The 22072-nt window shown below is 36.7% G+C and overlaps 1 protein-coding gene across 2 annotated transcripts in view; it reads right to left on the bottom strand.

Annotated features, from left to right (window-relative positions):
• The window catches only part of PRKN (parkin RBR E3 ubiquitin protein ligase), a 712245-nt gene that overhangs the window by 61707 nt on the left and 628466 nt on the right, over window positions 1–22072 (bottom strand). The gene's annotated exons all lie outside the window — the stretch shown is intronic.

The following is a 22072-nucleotide window of genomic DNA, read 5'->3' as shown; positions in this document are numbered from 1 at the left end:
TTTCTGCGTTACATATTTTTCCTATTTCTACTGGTACCTGACTCATACAAATATTACTACTACTATTGCAAATTGAACTGCCTTATTTTGATGACTCCCGCGTTAAGCAGTTTTTTTTCTTTAATTCTCTTGGACAACTATTAGTAACATAAAATAGGTAACTCTACTATAGACGTATATGAAACTAGACCTGAATATATTGACATCTGTATTAGGTGGTTGACATTCATATTAGCATGGCAGTGTATAAAGCATGACACTGTTTTATATCCCAAGTAATAAAGAAGATGAATGAACTGCATCTCCTTAAATAATCACCCAGAGAATCAGACCTTAATCCTGCTTTCTTCATGGTGCAAGAATATGTTCTCACGTATTAGTGCTTCTATTCTAATTCTTCCACATTTGCTGGATTGCTCTCAGTATTAATACTGTAATGCTTATTTAAGATTCTCTCCCATAGAAAAGCTATTCATTCAGTGTTCTCTCATTGTACAAAACGTAATATACCTTCCCCTCACTTTCACCATTATACAAATCTTTTCTCCAAGCTATTTCTCAGCTTGTCTCCTTCTGAGCCTTCATTAAATCCATATCCTAGTCTTTCTCCTTCCTGCTGCCATGTTGCTCATTCTCCTCCAGAACTTCCTCCTTGTCTCTTACTTTTTATAGCCTGTGCTGAAAATTGAATTTCCATTTTTGCTCCCTTTTGCCTTCTGGGACCTCAGATTTTGCTGACTCTTGTCCTCAAAACTAATGTCCTTCCTTTGCTCTCTAGTAGTTACACCTTTAGCCTGTGCAATCTCTGGAGCAACCTCCTCACCTTTTTCAGCTTTTTTGGTAATAGTTCTAAGTACCTTGCCCTTAACTCTATTTTCTTCTCTAATATGTTTTTGGGGTGACTAAATCCATGGACATATATTTAATGTGGCAATTCATAGACCTCTGCTGCATACTTGCCTCTGCCATCCACACATTTCTGATGCAATTCCAATGCCTGCTTATGAATTTGTAGTTTTGCCATAAAATTAAATACAATGTATATTTAAACTAGAACACGTTATTTTTCTGCCTACCACATCTTTTTATATCTTTCATTTCTTTGTGATGCTTTGTTTTTCTTATCCATTCATCTATTTGGAGATGTTTGAGGAGAACTGTGTTGGCATGTGTTCTGATAAACTAAAATATCCTTTTTTTTCCTGCTTCTATTCAGATTGCTGCTGCAGAGATCATTCACCTAACCAGTACCTTTAAGTACTCTCTGCATCCTCCTTTACCTCTTTATTTTTTACCCTACTTAGCAAGAGCTTCTTGTCACTTCTTTCAAAACCTTTCACAGACTTTTCTTCCTTTACATACCAGTTGTCCTTCACCAATGCAGAACACTGATTCTCATTCCTACCTGAGCATTGTGATAATGTCAGCCTCAATCACCCAATCTTATTGCTTTCTATCTTAGTGCCCTTCCAGCTCACAAAAGCTCCCTATAAATAGCCACAAGGAATTTCTTTCTCCCGTTTCACATCACTGACAGTAAAGCATCTGTTTTCTTTAGTGTCTACTTAACAAAAGCAGTTGAGAATAATTAGGACACTCATCTGCTGAGACTCTTGCGTCTTGTCCTCATATTTTTTCCCATGTATCCACACTTCTCCATCTCAAGCTGCTGTCTTATGTCTTATTCTTATTATTTGTTTTTATTATTTTTTATTATTTTTATTGTTTTTATTATTTATTTTTTATTATTTATTTGTTTTGCTTTGTTACCATCTTTCTTAGAGTGGAATTTGTTCTTTGGCTAATACATATGAATTGGACAGCAGAAAACAACTGCATGTGTCTGAACACAGGTATGAGTTGGCATACATAAGATCAGAAGAACAGCAGAAATAGATTAATGAAGTTTATAGTTTCAAACTCAGCAAATCTACTTATATTTTTACTATTGTTATTTCATATTTATCTAACTTCAAAACAAGTTAAAACTGTAACTGTTCCAGAAATATTTAACTTTATTAAAAAAATAAATAAAAAACCCAACAAATCAACCAAAACATACCATTCTCTGTTCTCCTCCCCATCCTGCCGAAGATAGAAAGTGAATATTAGCAGCTATCCAATAGGGATTTATTCCAGTGGTACTGCCTTGGCAATTGCCTGTCACTATCATCAGCAAGCCTGCAGGAATCACTGTTTAAAATCTATAGCTGTATACTTAGAAAAATCAAAAGCTTTCCAAAGCACATTGACACACTCTGGTTCTTTGCCCTAAATGACAGTGACAAGATGCTTAGGATAGTTTCTGATCAAACAACGGAACAGAAAGCACACAGCTCTATAATTAGGTCTAAATCCTTTGGCTGAATGAAAGCCTGTTATGGAGACTGAAAGTGGAGTTTGGAAATCCAGAGCTCGACACTGTCAATGCTACACATTATAACCAAGAACATTAGGGAGTCTATTATACAGAGGCAACCACACGCCCACACAATAAAAGCTGTGTGCTCATGTTGTCTTTCCCCTGTAAAGCTTTCTGGAAAAAATAATAATAATAAAAACATATAGAGCAATTTTGAGTCAGGATTTCAAAGACTGCAAAATCATTATCTGACACAGGGAGAACTATCATATGGAAAATGACTACCTTCAGTATTACCTTGAATGCTTGGAAAGCTTTATAGAAAAATGAGAAACATTTTTTCCTTATTACTAAGCTTTCAAAAAATTTTTGTACATGCAGTATCATTGTACTAGTAAATGCAGCACTTAGCTCCACAGTGTGCCAGACACTGTGATGCCCAGGTGACAAACACCATCAGCCATTGCCAGGAAGGCTTGCAACCCTGACTGACTGTAAGGAACTTCTGACAATGTCTTCAGAATTTTGAAATGTCCTTTCATTTTCATCATCTTTTTGAGAAGGGAAGACTGAAACATCATTAACTAAGTAAAAAGAGATGTAAAACAACTTTTTGGTACTAGAACACTAGTCAATGAGACATTATCCAGCCGTGCTTCCTACCTCATTTGAGATCCTGGCATGTTATCATGTATTCTTCTCCTGCATTTGATTTAGATCTCTGGTGAGATTTAATGACAGGAAACATATGGAATAGGATTATTCTGGCTCCACATTTTAAGTGAGGGCTTTGCCCCTCTCTAATTCAAGTTGCAGTTTCTCCATAAGTTGTCTTTACAAAGCGCTCTGATAAGCCATACTGCCATTTCAGTACTGGGCCATGTTTTGGAGCCACAGAGACTGAACAAGAAAGAAAAAGGGGGAAAAAAAAACCCCACCAAAACGTCATACCTGTTAGAGTTCTGTAAACTGCTTTTTTTTTTTTTCACAGTAGTAGTAGAGAAAGCTCTATATGAGACTATACCTTGTTTACATCACATAACCACATAATCTTTGGAAAATTATTTACAGTCCAGCTTTCTCTTACCTCTAGGGCAGAAGCCACTGAGAAGGTAGAATGTCAGCCTCTTTCTGTGAAGAAAGCCAAATTACATAAATGATGAGACACAGATGAACTTACAAATTTAGGGTCTTGGACCACTTGCTATTTTAGTAGACCTTTTACTTGTGATAGTAAGATGCTACAAAAAAAAAAAAAAAAATGATGAGAGACTGAGAGAGTGGTATCCGTGCTGGAGTTGGCTAACCATTTCCAATTCTCATTTTCACAAACTGTTATTAGTTTAAAGTTAGGTAACCTGATGTATCACTTTCTCCTTCAGGAAGTGGTAGGATGCTTTTCAGTGAGCAAAAGGAAGCTAGTGGGAGCAAGGGAGAGTTTGGGACACCGCAGCACAGGGCAGTCTTCCCTGTAAAACACTCCCCTCTTCTGCTAAAGTATCTGGAGGGTTCAGTGTTCAGCTGGTATTGAGTTTTAAAAGGACATTGCTTCTGAGCTTTTTAAAGAGACCAAAGTCCTTTCTGGTGTTTCTGGAAAAATGCTAAATATTTTAGATATTTTAATATGGAAAACTGCATGTTGCTCAGCAGGTCTGAGATTTCAGCACCAACCTGCACTTATGGAGTGAGATCTTCAGCTGGTGTAAACTGATATAGATGTTTTGTTTTCAAGAAGCAAAGCCAATTTACATCAACTGGGAATTGCAAATACAGCTGGTAAAGCATTTTTGGATCTTTGATACATAATTAATAAATAATAATATTCATTCAGCAAATAGTTTCTCTAGATAATTAATAACTGAAACATTTACTAATTCTTCATCTGTGGAGGAAAACTGTTTGTCAGTTCTGTACTTAATATACAACTGGTTTCAAACAAAACATATTTCTCCTTGAATAAACTTCTTAATTTGTATTTGCTAAGTCTCTTTGAAAAATTATTTTAAAACGCTCTGCTAAACAGGATCTAGGAAAGTAAATTAAAGCTCTAAATGGTAGATACTTTTTAATATAATTTGTTCTCTTTCTGCTCATGTGTACCCCTCCACGATTATATCGTTGTTGACATTTTGCACGAGACATGGTAAGGTCAGGGTGAGTGGTACTTTATGCAATTCAACAGAAAGACCATGTGATACCACTTCCTCATTCAGCTCACAGGAAAACCCAAGCTGTCTAGTGAGTACAGATAAAATGCAGAGCACCAGACCAAAACAGGTTTGCTGGCTCCAGCAGAATGGGAAGACTGGTTTTAGCAGCAAGATGCAAATGTATACATCTTATAATTCACAGCACTGAAAGAGAAAAAAAGGGGCAGTCTCTGTGAGATGGCAATGTGTAAAGTACTGTGAAAAGTGCATTCTTGCTGAATGAATCAAATCATAAGCAAGGCTGAACTTCTCTCACAATTAATTACCTATATGAAACAAATGGGAGACATATGCATTTTTACTTTACCACTGATGCTGCAGCTACACATTAACCAAACACAGACTTCTTTTAAGACTATGAGCTGATTTAGCCATTTATTTATTTTCCAGTTTCCATCATAGAGTACAAATTCTTATCTGCTTTGCATGCACTGGATAATGTAGCATATGCTTTCCTATTACTGAATGGCTAATAACTTTCTAAATTAGTCTGAAGGCCTAAGGCAAGGATTGGATGGTTAGTACATTTGACCAGTCATTAAAGTGTCTCTCACTGGAAAGAAAACCCTCTTAGCCAAAATGGTACTAAGGTTTTACATTAGCAGTCTATCCAACCTCTACCTCAAAGTTTTCATCTGATAAATTGCTTTTCTATAAGATTCTGTCAAGGAGGTGGGGGAATCCTCTTTTACCTTGTTGCAAATATTAGACACGTCCTGAAATCCAAACTACTCTCTAAATACTGCTGTAGTGATGCTTGCAATAAAAATATAAAAAAAGATAGTAATATTTTCTGTAGAAGTAAACTAAAATACACCTCCTGCAAAACAAAACAAAACAAACAAAAAAACAGCACAACAAACAAGCACAACAGCCTCAAAGCAAACAAACAAAAGTACCAAAAAACCCCTCCAACATGCTTGTTCAACAGCATAAGCTCATAATCATATTGCCATTTACTTTTTTTTTCTCCGGAGAAGCATTCTTTGGTAGTGTAATGTGATATGAAGAGATTTGAAAAGTCCAACATTGGTTCAAGGGACACAATGTCCACAATACTGATGTTTCAAAGGGGTTACTTCAGACCAGTTTCAGTCTGTCTTTGGACTGAATACTCATTAGAAGCAGGAATGCATTATATGAACTCTTGGACCTCGTTGTTCAGTTTAATTTCTTGAGGGAAAAAGGCCAGTTGATGTGCCCTGAGATCATGCTACTATGTGGATCCAAGTGCAGTGAGCTGAAATAATTGAGAAATTTGCTTCAAAAGAGCTCTTCTGAGATGAAAATCCAAAGGCCAACACACATTCTGGTATTCTGTGATACTGTGAATATTTAACAACTTTATTTCCAATCTGAAGGTTGTAATTATTTAATGCAAATAAGAATTCTCTTCCTCCTATTCCTTCACACTCTTAGCATGCTGTCACTTTGCAAAAAGTTTTGCAAAAATTGGTCAACTATTGAACTAAATGAAAGAAAATGTACATTTTTATACCAGTGAGGTATTTTAAACATTTACTTTTTCGAATCCTTCTGATATGAAAAAAAAATAGATGAAGACTTGGAAAATTATGCTTGCCTGGAGCATCTTGAAATATGAAAGGAAAATATCTTAATTGGTATCTTCTGATTCTCGGTTAAATCTGAGTTTTCAAATAGCTCTTCATCTGCATGAGCCAAGGGACCTTAATTATGGTGGCATGATTCAGCTTGTCTTTGGTCCACCCAGTGCTGCTCAGAACACCTGCCCAGATATGAAAGGCTATCTGGTAGTACAGAAACCAGCTCAAATTTAGAAATTGAACACATTCACAAACATAACTTTCCCCTACTACACAGTGATCATTGATAAAACAGACATTGATGCCATAGTCTAATGAGATCAAAGTGTCATCACCTAACTACATAAGCTGTACCCAGCTCCTATGCTTAAAGCTTCTGAACTTAGAGCTAACTTCTAGGTCCACGTCCATTGACTTAGGTTAGATTTAAAATTTAGGGCCTTTAGCTTAATTCCTATCTGTTGCAATTGATTTATTGTTGATTTTTCTGATTAAGAGTTACTATATGAGAAACAGGTATTTCTGGTGTTCTGCTAAAATAAGAAGCCTGCAATGGAACACATATTGTGCAGACTTTGTGTGAAATGGCTTGCACAGAAGCTCTGCAAGGTGTCCAGCAATGGGCCACATCACTTGCTTCAGAAGACAGAAGAAGCTTCCCATAATTCACTTTCCTGTGGCTGTGACCAGTTGATGATCTGCCTGGTATATTTTGTGTTTGGGCCTCTGATACCATTGTTTAATCTTTCTAGAAATTTTTGAAAGTAACCACAGAGAGAACTTTCCTGATGCTAGCATTTTTCTTCAAAGAAAATGTTCAATCTCTTTGGTACAGGGGCAGATTAATTATTTGAAAGGTTTGTGAATATCTCTTCATATATATCTGTTCACTCATCACTTTCTTTTGTCTCTCACTGTTTGTTAAGGCATCAGGGTGCTGCCTGGACTATACAGTTTTGCTGAAGTCCATGCAGCTCTGCTGAGTTTGACCTTCTCAGAATCAAGAACTTAACTCCTTGAATTCAAGACAAAAAGCTAGAACTTCAGGTTGGACAGCAAAAGCAGCTCTCAAGGGATGTATTTAACAACTTCTATTTCTCAAGGATGAGTGTTGATCTCATGGGCATGACTGCTGCTGCCATACTGGCCTCCCTCACTGTTTACCAGAGATGACTGAAACACCTTTGGACTTTTGAGGCTTGCAAAAAGCTTTGCTCAAAACCCTAAACTGCTTTAAAAGTTTCACATTCTTCCAAGTTCCTTTTAACAGATAGCAATGGGGAAGTCTTCAGCAGAAATACTTTGTCTTTTATTCTAGAAAAAGTACAGGAATGATTTTACTTCCTTAGCTATATAAAAATAAAAAGACAGCAGGAACTGCAATTGTTTCTCCTTAACCACCCCAGGACCAGCTCTGCACTGCAGGATTAAGGTATCTGTATCTACAGAGGGGCTATACTTTGAAGGATAATCAGCAACGACTAGATTATCAATCACATACCATCTCAGTTATAGGTAGCTATGTGATATAGGGACAGGCAGCTGTTTGGAAACGTTTTTTTGGCTTGAAATTTGCGGCATCACTTGATTCTCCTAGATGGATGATCTCTTGGCTGACTCTGAACGTAGGTGGAGCTGTGCCATCTGAACACATGTGCCATCTAAATTACTTGGCCAGTACCATTAGAGGTTCAGTGCCAAGCGACCGCAGGTTTAGACAGGCAGCATACATAATATTGTAAATGCTGGCTCCTCTGTAAAAAATCCTATCTTCTCTGACAATGCTAAAAAATTGACTTTACTTGTCATCCAACCTGTGAATGCACCTGTTGGTGCTTACAGAAACCCTCTTCCCCCAGCCAGATCCTCAAAGCAATAAACGACCGGTCAAATGGTGCTGGGCAAGACAGGTCCTCAAACACCAAGGAAATTAAAAAACAAAACAAAACACAACACCCTCTATTTAGATATTACAAAAATAAGTAGGTGTATTCAAAAGAGAAAGGTCTCCAGGAACTCAGTACAATCACGAAGTCTCTTGCAGGATTTCTGACCTCATTGTGACAAGTCCAATTAAGTTAAGCAGTTTTTTCAAAACACTGCAGTGGGATATCAACACAACACTTAGCTAGCCACACCTTTCACACTGTCTACCTGTACTTATACCCATATTTCCTGGTAAAATCTGGACAGCCCAGATTATGCTTCATTGGTAGAAGAACTGTCCAGAAGTGATGAAACACTGCCAACAATTCAGAAAATGTTTGACTGCACAGAGTGCTGATAGAAAGAAATTTTGGCCAAATTGCTTATGCAGGCACATTTCTGGGATTTTTTTTTGTTTGTTTTTTTTTACTTTACAAAATAACTTATTAAGTCACTCACTGGAAGGCAACCAAATACCAATCCCTAGCATTCACTGAGGACTAGGCAAAGTTAATTACTGTGGTTCCTATCACTTTGTCACCTATTTTGAATCTGACAGGTCTGGATGTAGATGCAGATTTGCAGGAGTAGGTAACTTGTAGGTAAGAGTGCTGGCAATATAGGAATAGGTTAAACATTGTAACTATTGCTGCCAAAGGAGTGCCTAATCTTAAAATACAGAAGAGATCTGCACTGCTAGAAATCGTTCCCCTTTACCCTTAAATCAAAGACACAGACGCATTCACCTTTGGACGATTTACAAACTCAGCCAACTAAGTTGTAGAGAAAATGCTGCCTTTGAGTTAGTTCTTGGATATGAAAGAAAAGTTCCATGATTATCTATCAACTAGCTGAACTTCTGAGGGACTTCCTCTGGAAGAGATGCCTGCGTCAACGAAAAATGGTATAAAAAAAACCTCCCAAAAATATTTTTTTCTTTTTCCTAGGAAGCTTGTTGGAGAAGAGGAAAACAGAAAAGCTCTGTGACTTCAAATCAATGCTAGTATTTAAAGAGTGAAATAGCTAAAGAAAAATCCTTCCCAGTTTTCAGTATTGAAGGAAACAGCTGATGACTTACTGACCCATGCCATTGGCATCACACAGTAATTCATTTTAAGAGTGCTGGAGGCAAACTAGAATTACTGCGACTTCAGTATGCTTCCTCCTGACTCTTATTGGGAAGTACCCTAATAGCAACAAAATGAACTCACTTTCTAGTTATGTATTTCAATTTGTCACACACAAAACAGACAAAAAAACCCAAGCCTATCTCAGTTTACATGTTATTGACTGAAAAACTACTGGGTGAGCTAAGGTGAACTTCAGTTTAATATGGACCAACATTTTTCCCCTAATTAAACACAGTGAGACACTTAAGGAAGCAAGGTTTCTTAATTAACTTAGATGATGCCAAATAACTTTTTCCTGAGGAAAAGCCAAAAGCACTTAATATTCCAATACAGTTAATTTTCAGATAGAAGTATTATTTTTCTATTTGAGGACAGCATGTACAATTTTTAACTACAGAAAAAAAGCAGTTCTGGCTTTGGGATGATTTTAAGTCATATTTGCCGATTCAAAGAATATTACTTAAATACAGACACACAAAGGTAATTAATGGACTGATCATCAGGTATTCTATTATCCACCTTTAAATTCTGCTTATTGGCAGAATTCAAATATTACTGCAATTACAGATAATTTGTTCAGTGCAAAACAATACAGTTTCAAGCAATTCTCTTCCATTCTGCCAGGTTTTTATATACTGCTCATCATCGCAGTTTCTGAATACCTTTCAAAAGTTCAAGGAACAATGCAGCTAATGTTTTGTACATATTTATTTTCCTAGAGTATCCCCACAGGGAACAGAGTATATCGTCTTGTTCCAGTAGAGATTTTTGTTTTGCTGCTTACGTTAACAGAGATTCATATGTGTGACAGAGAAAACAAGGTCAGAGACTGTCTGTGTGGAGGAATGATAAGCAGAGTGGTAGCTGTTTATTTCTGCTAAAATGAGCAGCAGCAGAGCATGATTTTTCAAAGTGAATAATGAAAAAATACCTTAGCTGTACACACACACACACACACACATTATGTATGTATGAAAAAATTGCTCTTTGAAACAGGCACAGTACAATCAGTTCGCAAGATGAGAACGCTTCACATCTTTAGCTCATCACCTCAAACTATATATTTTTATTATCATTTTTTGGGAAGGAAAAGCGAGTAGAGAAGCTGTTTTGATTCTGTCTGGGCTCTGTCTGTTTTGATCTGAACTAAACAGTAATCATCATAATGAAAAATTGTTCACCTAGAAAGAAATAATGCAGCATGGAGTGATAGGCTCTGTAGAACCAAAACTAGTTATGAACATAAGACATAAGGCTCAGAAGGATTTGTGCTCTTTCACACTTTTAAAAATCTCCTGAAGTTTTGGTTTAATTCTCTCAGAGTTACCCAGTCAATTCCACTCACTGGAATGGAATGATGTGTAGATCATGAAAGAAATATCATACCCTTCATCTCTACATGACAGAGGTACTCCCTTTTTTCCAAAGCACAGCCTGTAATTTAAGTGCTCAGAATCAGAAGTGGGAGTATGGAACCCCTGAAGCTGTGAACAAGTTTCTTAATTTTGCAATTCCAGTCTTTCCATCTGCAAAAACTGGGGGTAATACTTTCCTGTACTGCAACAAATAGACATTAATGAGACTGCTTGCTGCCTCCTGCTGTGGGACAGGTGTCTGGTGCTTGAGCCAAGAAAAGAAATGAGGTTTCTTACTAACACTTATGCTTATAATGCCTACCACAAATGTCCTTCAGTAATTCAAATATGCAATATATTAAGAATGTAGGTTGAAAACGAGTACTGCTTTTGTAGTATAAAAACAGTACATTAATTTACACTCGATCTTGCTATTACTTTCAAGTATTAGTATTGAGATCTAATTGTTTTTAAAATTTTGAGAGATGCATATCTCATATCTGTCTCTTAAGCATTACCTGTATTCATGCTGAGTCATAGTTGGAGGGCACCTTTGAGAAATGCTTTCACTAGTCTTTAAACACACACACACACACACACACACACACACACACACAAATGTGTCAGATTCTTGTGTTCCTTGAGACGCTGAAGTCACATATTTGGTCTCACAGGTTACCTCCTACACCTACAGCATAAAACCAGCTCCCATATTATGCCCTGCTTGGCACACTGCGTTGGCTTTTGACTCTTTTGCATTTTAGCTTTACCATGCCTTAGCACTGTCTGATATATGTATCCCTAAGACAGATTTCTACTTAGGCACCATAAACAAAGTGAAACCTAAGATGTAAAGCATCACATAAGTGAAAAGACTGATCCATTAAAGAAATCCATTAGCTCAGTAATTATTGCCAAGAAGCTGGGTATTTGGACTGGCTCTTTTTCATAGCCTTCTTTATTTTCCTTCCAGAGTGGTAATCACAGCTTGCTTCCTCTGGCATGGAAAATAATTTCCTGCATATTCTTTCTGACAGCATCACAGGAGCAGAAGACTTGTGTTTCCCTCCCAGAGCCAGGAGAAGCTGTGTGGTAAATGCAGTAGCCTTCTACTTGTAAGGAGGTAGAGCACTATACAACAATACTGAGTTAAATTCTGCAGCAAAGCTGACTGATATCTGCTGTGTGCCAGCACTGAAACCTTAAGCATGCTGGAAAATCCCCGCTACCATGAAACACATTCACTGATTTTTGTATTAAACACCAAAGTGAATTTTACGTACTAGTGTGTTGTTTTCCACATCATTTAGTTTAGCATTTATATTCCATCTTTTTTTTTTTTTTCTGTATTTAAGTTGCCAACACATTTCCAGTAAGAACTGGGGACCTTGCCAGAGTGACTGATTTAAGTCTAATTTGTTCCTAGACTGTGTGGGACAAAGCCATGACATAAAATTGCCACTATCACAAAGCACTTAATTATTTTTCAGTTCCTGAAACACTTGACAAATAACTCCTTACTAGTGGATGCATGAAGGTTGCCTAAATCACCAACTCTATCAATTACCCCACAGAGCTTGAAGAAGTTGAAATTCTGTATCTCCATAATTCATAAACTTCTGCTGGCTTCTTACCAGAGCTGAAGATGACAGGATAGAAGATATTTAAGATATTTTGAAACCTCAAATGCTTTAAGAATCTTGTATCCAAATGTTTAAAATGAATGAAAAAAAAAAAAAGAAAGCTTTCTGTTTAGGTGCAAATGAAGCAGTGAAGTGGGAACAGAAATAATGGCAGGAAATCATTCTACCAGCAGAAGCTGCTGCCTTTCTTCAGGAACTCTTGTGAATTTTATAATTCAATAACTTCCACTACATCAGTGAATCATTATTCCACTATTTATTAAATTCTTTTGTAGTCACAAAATCCTATCAAGGGTCTCCTTTCATTTTAAGTCTATCTGCCAGGCTTCATTCCTAGTCCCTTTAGACTACTTTTATGATAATAATGCTGAGAAGTCTACATTAAGTTGGATATAAAGAAAATGGAGAAATCCTTGAAATCAAGCAGAGTTCATCTTTGTTAAACTGCAATAACCTACTGTACACTTCAGCTGAATACTGTTTGCCATATCCTCCCTGGAGTACTGCCGTTCTGCTGGATACTAGTATGTGAGCAAATTGAACAGAAAATAATGCAATATTTCTTTCAGCTCTACATTCTACTGATATAAGGCAATGTCTTTAGAGATGTGCACATACTCCTGGGTTTCCCAGCTTACTAATATCTAACTGATGATAAAACCAAGATTTCTATGAAACTGCTTATTTAACTATTATGACTTCTCTGACATAGTACAAAAATTTCACTTTCTTGTTTGATTTTTTAATTTAGTGTTTTAAAAAGAAATACAAAACAAATAATCCATGCCATATGCCTAATCAACTATTGAGCTACAGGATGTAATGCTGAAATTGCTTATAGCATTGACAGAGAGAAGAAAGGCGGATTATCATTACCTTGACGCTGCCCTGATGAAGATTTTCTATACGTCACTGAACAGACCAGTTAAGAACAAATTTTTAAAGATGTCTGAGCACCAAGGTATGCAGCAAGTTATGTTTCTCAAAACATCCTGCACAATATTTCTGCACCTGTAAACAGGGATAACAGCATTCCAATACTTCACAAAGATGCCCTAAAACATAAATTCATGAGAATATGGAGCTCTGTTCTCTGGACAGTATGGCCCTTCTAACGATGAGTTATAGAAAACTGTTCTTAATTTACACTGAGAAAAGCTGTAAGAAGAAAAGCAATGTCTCCCCTGGTGTAAAACTTTTGACACTGAATAAAGAACCTGGCTGGATGGAAAATCTATGAAATGTATCTCCTTACTGTCCTACCTCTGCCCACAAAACTTCTATACATCTGATCACCTTTTCTCCTTTTCTGACTTTTCTCATCCTTTCTGCAACAGGGAAAGATGTGGTAAGAAATACACATATACACATAGACACATAAAAAAGAAAAGAGAAAGAGAGGGAGGATGGAAAGGAGGAAGAGAGGAGAACAAAAATTAAGAAATGTTTAGTACCTGTAAAAGGTCAAAAACTATAATGACTTTCCTGTAATGACATGGTAAGTAAAATTAAATGATGTTAAAATTAAAAAACGGAGGCTTTTTCTTTTCTTTCCTGGTTTGCAAACTCACCATAAGTAAAATTAGTGAGATGTGAAAAATTCTTCTCAAGTCTGCAAGTTAACTCCTGCTCCTGTAATTGTTTTCTCAGGATTCTGTTCAATGCAGATACATCTTTACACATCAGGGAAACTACAAAACCTACACTATAAAGTATAGTGGGAAGAAGTGGCAATAAAGCTGGGAGGATGTAGATGTTCCACCTCCCTCTGTGAGAGTGTAACATGTCCCAGAGCCACCACTGTGCTCAGCTGCTCTTGCGAAAGGTGCAGCAGGGCCATGGTCATGCTTGTCACCACCTTTCCAGATGATCTTGCTACCTGCAGCATGTCTTTGATGTTCAGCCTTCTGCACATGACTGCAATTAATAATAATCACTAAATATAGAGAATATTAACAAAGTAGATAAAATATGAATATGTGCAAAGACAAGAGCTTTTTTTTTTCATTAGTATGGCTTTCAACACTTGTTTTGAAAACAGAAAGTTCAGGCTCTACCCTTTTAAACAAAGAAATAAACACTTTAAAATGAAACTGAATAGACTGAGGACCAAAAGCAAATCTCTGAAGAAAACCTGAATAAATTGCTGATCTCTCTAGCTTTATAAATCATCTGGTAAAATAAGACTTCCAAGGAATCTTTTTGGTTCTTCAAAGACCCTGTAAAATAAACTAATGCCCATTGCCCCTGCACCACTACATGCTAAACAATGACCAAATGCATTTTTCTGTAGACTGATGTACGTGCACAGAAGAAAATGCCAGACTACATTAAACCTCAGGGGCACCAGGGTAGGTTCTTAAGGGAATTCAAACACAAAAACTGAGCAGAACCTTGAATAAATGTGTGATTGTTAAATGTAAACAGAATGTCAAATCTGAAGGAAGTATGTTTACCTGACAGACCCAAGAAACTTTTCAAGTACAGTTCTTCCTCTTGTAATTGTTAACTGCGTACGACTGCTAAAATGTATTGCTTTGACTACAACAACCAACTTTTCAGGTTAAAAAAGTGTACTTTGCATTCATGGATCTTCAGCTTTCACTCATTCAAGCTGAGTCCCACCACTGCTACTACAGTCTACCTGTTTTACAAGTGTGCACAGTGTAAGCCTTGCTGAATCCTTGTTGCACAGAAAGTTTCATGCTGATGGAATCTCTTTGCACATGACAATTTGGTGTAAATAATTCAAAAAAGTTACACAAAAAAATACTAAACTTCTGAAAACCAGTGTCCATGATATTTTATCTATCATCATAAATCAGTAACTCCAAAAGCAAGAGTTCGTTGCACAGAAAAAAAGTTCAGCTTTAGCATGAACTACTGTCTGACAACAGATAAATAAATATACATGGACATGATTTTTTGACACCGAATTCTTGAAGCTCTTGTACAAATGATACCACAGACAAATCTGAATCTCTGAAAAAATATAAACTCATGAAATGGAGATAAAAAAAACCATGTCATTCACATGAGTGCTGTAGTTTGGAGCTAAAATGTGCTTCTGAAGCAGAACTACCAGCCACCTTCACACACCATGCTTTGGTTCATGCTGTAACATGGCTTGGAACATGAATTTGACTCCTTTGAAACTGAACCAAAAGATGAACTCCAAGAATTCATTTTATTCCCTACGTTGCTAGGATTGATCAGAGCTAATTTGAGGCAAGGATCCTAAAATTTTAGGACTATGTCTACAGAACAAACTATCTCACATTTCAGATGCATTCTTGCAAGTACATTTGCTAATGGATACAAAAGCCTTAATTCTGTCGCATAAAGAAGTCTGCGTATGAACTGGAAATCCTGATCCACATTTTTATCTTGGAATCATATCTGCTTTTTCAAATACTTCCCCGCTCCACTGGAAATTAGGAATAAAAGCTTTACTCCACTCAACCTAATGTGAGCTTTGCCACTGAAATCAGTGGGGCAAAATATTCAGAAGAGAAATGGATTTCAGTACAATCACTTTAAACCTTTTACACATTTTACTAAGCTTCTGTTAAACCCAGTTGAACTGTAAGAGAAAATACAATGTGTAGTTAGAGCATCAAAAAATACTTTTCAGAAATTCTGCTAAACAATAAACTAATTACTCACTTCAAAATATCTGAGGTTCTAAGTGTCCTCTGCTTCATGAACATTTGAATGCCCAGAACACTGAGAAGTCTGAACAGACATATCTCCCGACAGAGCTCACTGCACTTCATGTAAGAATATCAGGAACAATTATATTAGTTCCACATTTGAAAGGAAAAATTGTAAACTTTTGGTCAGTTTCTAATGGTGAAGTAAAGTCAGAGTTTACACTGTCTCCCACCAGTATATGGCTAGACTGTGGAGGAATCCCTTAGATTGTGAACGCCCATTTCTTGCATTAATAGGAAACCCTTAGACTGTGAATGTTCACTTCTTACACCTGTGTTACTGTACAGCCCTGCAGGCACCATGGTCAGTGCAGCAGGAGGGCAGGAGGTGCTCCAGGCACAGAGCAGCAGCTCCCTGCAGCCCAGGAGAGGCCCACGGTGGAGCAGTCTACTCTCTGCAGCCCACGGGCACCATGTGGAGCAGATCTCCACGTGCAGCCATGGAGAAGTCCATGGTGCAGCAGTGGCTGAGGCCTGAAGGAGGCCACAGCACATGGAGAAGAGTGGTCCCCATGGTATGGAGCCACGTTGAAGCAGTGCTTGAAGAGCTCCAGCCTGTGGAAAGCCCATATGGGAAAGATGGCATCCTATGTGGGGGACACATTGCTGGAGCAGGGGATGAGAGTGACCACTGAAGGAGTGGCAGATGATGCAGTGCTATGGACCAAATGCAACCCTCATTCCTCATTTCCCTGCAGAGCCTGGGGGGAAGAGGTAGAAGAAGGTGGGTGGAAGAAGATGTTTATTGTTCACTTTTAGTTCTCAGTGCTCTTGCCTGTTATCAATGGGCAATAAATGACTTTAATCTCCCTTTGCCCATGATGGTAACTGGTGAGTGATCTCCCTGCCCTTACCCCAACCCATGAATTGTTTAAATTGTATTTTCTCTCTGTTCTGTCAAGGAGAGGGAGTGAGAGAATGGCATGATGGTTCTTAGGTGCTCACTTGTATTAAACCACCACAATAATGTAAAGACAAGTTGCTAAATCCTATATCATTGATGCAATAATCCACAGCCATTAATAAGTAATAATGTAATCAGAAAAACACTTTCATTTGTAAGTGGCTATCAATAATCCAGCAAAAAAAACAAAGACAATTTCTATATGCAGCATAAATATGCAAAAATAACATAGACCATAAACAGAAACTTCGAGAAAAAATCATGGCTCTTCTTTTTGTCCTCTACTTTGCAATAAAATATGTTTTAAATTATGTAAATCTGTGGCCTGGAGGTGTAAGATGTAAACGTTTCAAGGAACCAGCCTATCACAGCTAGGTCACTGGTTCAGTTATAGCCTGACTATATTATTACCACCTGACTGTTGCTCAGTAGGCTGTATGCAATGAACTGCTACACCGATTTAGCTTCCAGAGAACATTGCAAGTACCATTCTTAGCATGCTGCTGAGAAACCAAAGGTTAGAAAGAAGAAGAAGAACTTTGTGACTAAGCTAGACTTTTGGGGCAGCTTATTTTGTGCATGACTTGTGCTTTCCATAGCTGTCATATGACAGTACTCATAATAACTTATTAGGCAGAGACAAAATAAATTACTACCTTTAAACAAGATATTTGAAAGGGAACTAGGATCCACTTGGAACTTTTTTGCAAAGAAATACAAGTTCAAATGATGAGTCAGTATATTTGTACTGTGAAAAACAATTAAAAATGTCATTACTAAACAAAGTACATTTGATTCAAATTGTACTCTGTATTGACTCTGTTATTTACTATAAAACTTCTTGTAAGGAGCACAAAATAGACCAGATGCTAGTATCCACTTTTGTTCATTAACATCTGCACCATCATGAAAAACAAAGCATCCTCCTTTCTAATTAAAACCTTAGTGCTGAGGAACTCAGATTAACTCAAAGCTTGTATTTTTCTCTTCATTATTTCCTTCATTGAAATCACAGAATCTATCAGTAGATCATTTCATAATAAGAAAGTCTCAATACTGCTTTCCATTAAGTAGAAGACTAATGTAAATACCATAGATGTCAAAAGTATATATTTATCTTAGGAGTAAAAGGCAGTTTCTTTACATTTATTAATTGAAATGGATATGCCTGAAATTTCTCTCTAGAACAAGATTTAATTTAGTATTTCTCTTTAGTGGTAGGGTAGTGAAAAAACAATATTATCTACTTCAGTACAGTACATCTACAGTATTATCTACTTCCAAACTTTCTTCCAGTGAGAAAACTGCTTTATATAAGGAGTACTTCCTTCATGAATTAACTACTGTTTTCTTCCTATAGGATAATTACAATTTTACTCTTTAATGTACATTTTACATTTTTTCATTATATACCTGGTTCGCTTGCTCTCCCCTCTGGATATTTAGAAGCCACTTGAAAGCTATACTTATTGCTTTACCATGACTTTGTTATCTTTGATGCATCATTATCCACAAGAATGATGTTATTTATTTTTCCTTTCTTTAGTTTACCTTTAACTGAAGAACAGTTCTATTTCTTATTTTTATCCATAAAAAGAAAAAAAAAAGACCAAAGATCAGATTCTCTGGTTTTGTACACAAAGACAAATTTGATTAAATACCATTTCTTTGTTGTTCACCTGGCTTCCCTTTCATATGCTAATGGCGATAACAGTATTAATCTCCACACACAGACACATAACTTTGAAATTCTACCTACACATATCTCGATATTCTTTTCATAGAATGTACTTTCGGAGCAGAGTTTTCAACAAATTAATATATATGCATACTTCCACACTTCTTCATTCCTAGTTGGTTGAGGGCTGGCAGAACTTATTTTTAGCATCTGCTTCTGCTATTTAGTGTGTGCCACAGGTCTACACATTTTCCTGAAAAGAGTATAAATAAATATTCCTTCACCCACTGAAACACACAAAGTAAGCAACTCACAAAATTACTGTAATTACACTAACAAAGAGTAAAATAAAAAAAAAACACCAGAGAAACACTGATATAAATGTGAACACGTCTGACAAGGCATTTTTCAGTGGGAATGTCAGGAAATTAACTGTCATTTAATACAGAAGTGCTTCTAAAGCTTGTTAGTATGTTAGTATTTTAATACATAACAAAAACTCCAGTAAGTAAACCCTGCTCCTGTCAGCTTCTTGATACTTCATTGTGGCATTCTGAGCTAGCTTTCAGCAATGGTTCTCTGTATAAGTCTCTTTGATTATACATATTTTGTCTATTATGCTACATGTTTCAGGTTTGTAGACTGGATGAATAAATCCTATAACTCTAATCCTCTGCTTGTACTATTTAAAGTGACTCTTTGAGACAGAGCCATTCAACTGAATCATTCCCTGTGGATATTTACTGATGTCATCTACCTTCAATGGAAAAACAAAAACAAAAACAAAAACTATTGCTTAATGCTGTCAGTTTTACGAGACAACATAGCTAATGGTAATAACAGCTACTACAAGAGATCATAGCTGTAATGATCCTGATTCAATTTCTCCTGGTGCATCATAAATAAAGTAGTTCACTCAGTTCACTACAATAAATTACATTAAGGAAATGTTTTGCCTGCTCTTTCCAAAAGAAACTTCATTACAAGAGACAGTCCAACAGCAGTACATTCATGTGGATGTCTGAACACAGGTTGAGTTAGTGATGCACACACACAGATTCATCAGTTCAAGCCATTTGCTCCCTGGATGAATACCAGGGATTCATCCAGGTACAGGAGGTGCAGTCACAGGGAGCGGTCAGGGCTGCATCCTCCAAGGCATCATTCTCAGATGTGAAATGCAAAGGCACTTCTTTGCTTCAGAAAGCTTAGTGTACTACCAAACGTGGTCTCCCTCACTGCCATTTATGCAAACTATTTCAAATTGTATTACACTGTAAGAAACTCCAGTATTAGTTCACCTTTTAAAAGAGCAGGACACTATGCATGCTTTCTACATGAAAGCCTGAAAATCATGATGCAGACAAAAGGAGATCACTCAAAGTAATTAATCCTCCATGTCCAAAGAGTACTGACTACATGGCAAGTAAAAAGGCTTAAATAAATTGAGACAACAAAGCCGAGGCAGCTTTTCAAGGGTAAATCTCCAACAGACAATAGAATAAGGCCTAGTGTTCTACTTGGATTTTACTTTTAAATTTGAAAAGGGGTGGTGCTTCACAATCTGAATAATTTCTCTGGGTTTATTCAGGTTTGACAAACGTGTGATTAATTGGGAATCTAGAAAGAGTAAAGTTTTTCTAAATGCTCCAGTATCAAGAGACAGCTGATTAGTTTTTGACTGAAATATTTCTTTAAAGAGCTTGAAAACATGATTTGAATGTAACCTAATGATTCAAAAATCAGGATGTTAATAATGGTACCTGATGACTCATTAATCAGAAGCCGTAATCGAAGTGGACAATATTATTTTAGACTATACATCAGCATAATGCTAACTTCCTAATTAAAAATAAATTAACTACTGAACTCTGTCCAAAGTCAGATCTAGAATAACAAAGCTTTTAAAAAGCTTTGACAACAGGCAAGAAGTACTTTCAGTTATCTTTAGAAGCTCCTTAGACAATTACCACAAAATTTTTAGAAACACACTTGCATAATTTCCCCTGGACTTCTGGCACTTTTTGTTGATTGAAGTTAATTACTTGCATGACCTTCTGTAAGCCAAAAAACTTTTACTTTCATAAAGGGCATTCAATAAACCTGTTCTGAACCACAGAAAATGAGAATCTGGTCCAGTTTTTAAAACAAAACAAAAATCTTAGAAATCTTTGTTAAAGGTTTTCTTCTGTACATACAGTTAAAGCATCACAAAGTACACAACTAAGTTTCTCATCACTGAAGTTTCCTTTCATTTATTCTTTTAGGAGCAAAGAATATTTTCTTTATAGAAAAAAAGCAGAATTGGGTTGTGAAGGCCTTCAGAAGATCCAGACTGGGCATCTGTGGCTCCCCTGCTCTGTGGTCACTATTGTCACTGTGCCATTATGCACCCATGCTGATAACTGGCTTTTCCGCTATCTCAAAGAGGGTGACAGTTGAAGAACCAAATATTCAGGAAAATACAAGCAAGTTTACAGAGACTTAGTGATTTAATTATCTTGATATATGTTTAACTATTCATGATACAACATGTCCCAGCTGAAAGTAAAAATGTCTTTCTAAAGAGAAAGTAGAAAACCCACACAGTGGGCATTTTACATGTAAACATGGACCTCTCTAAATTATAGGGGGTTCTGTAGGTTATTTCATGACCTGTGGCACTGTCCAGAGTATCTGTGACATTGTATGTTGTGTTTGTATGTTTAAGAAGCGTTTCTCTTATGATGAAAGATTTACAAAACGTTTCTTAAAACCAGTTGTTCTCTGCACACCTGTAGCAGGTTGCCAGCCTGAAAGACTAATGCTGTACTAGTACACAAATACAGGTCATCTAACAAAGGAAAAATAGTCTGAGGATACTCTCTCCAAGCTACTGATTGTCTCAGATTGCATTAGGGTCAAATACCTACTCCTAGCCATTAGCATTTGGAGCTTCATTGATCTTCTTACCTTAGAAACCACAGGCAACTCACAGGGAATAGAGTAACATTAGCAATTTTCTATTTTGTAATGACTTAAAGTATTCTGACTGTGACAGCCATTCCTTACAGCTGATTTGTTTCTGAATGATGTTACATTAAAGCCAACATGTATTACTCCAAATTTTTCTCCCTCCAAAGAAAGAGAGAACCAGTATGGAGATTTTTCTGTATTCCCTAATTATTAATATTACATTCCTTATGTTCCCTTTTTTATACTTGGAGACTTTTAATATTGCTGTAAGTTTTATTTTTTTTCTGACAAACTAACAGCTGTGATATTGCGAAGTTCTACATGTAGCAGTTTTGTCACATGCACAAATATGCTGCAAACACAGTGATGCAGTGTTAAGCTTGCATGCTTAAAACAGCAAAACCTCTGAAATTCCCAAGTAAGGATCCAAAAGCATTGTTAGTTCATTCAGATTGTCAGGTCTGTATATTTTGCACTGTATACTGCAGATTCAATTATGATCACCAAATTAAATTTTGAAAGAAAGATGGTTATAGATGATGATGCTTTCTATAGATAGCATCAGTTATTATCTCTGGGGACAGATAGCATCTATCTTTATAGATAGATAAAGACAGCTACTTTTCCTCTC

The sequence above is a fragment of the Numida meleagris genome, chromosome 3, assembly GCF_002078875.1.
Source record: "Numida meleagris isolate 19003 breed g44 Domestic line chromosome 3, NumMel1.0, whole genome shotgun sequence".
NCBI lineage: Eukaryota > Metazoa > Chordata > Aves > Galliformes > Numididae > Numida > Numida meleagris.
The sequence above is the reverse complement of the archived record's forward strand: the minus strand, read 5'-3'. Positions and strand labels throughout refer to the sequence as shown.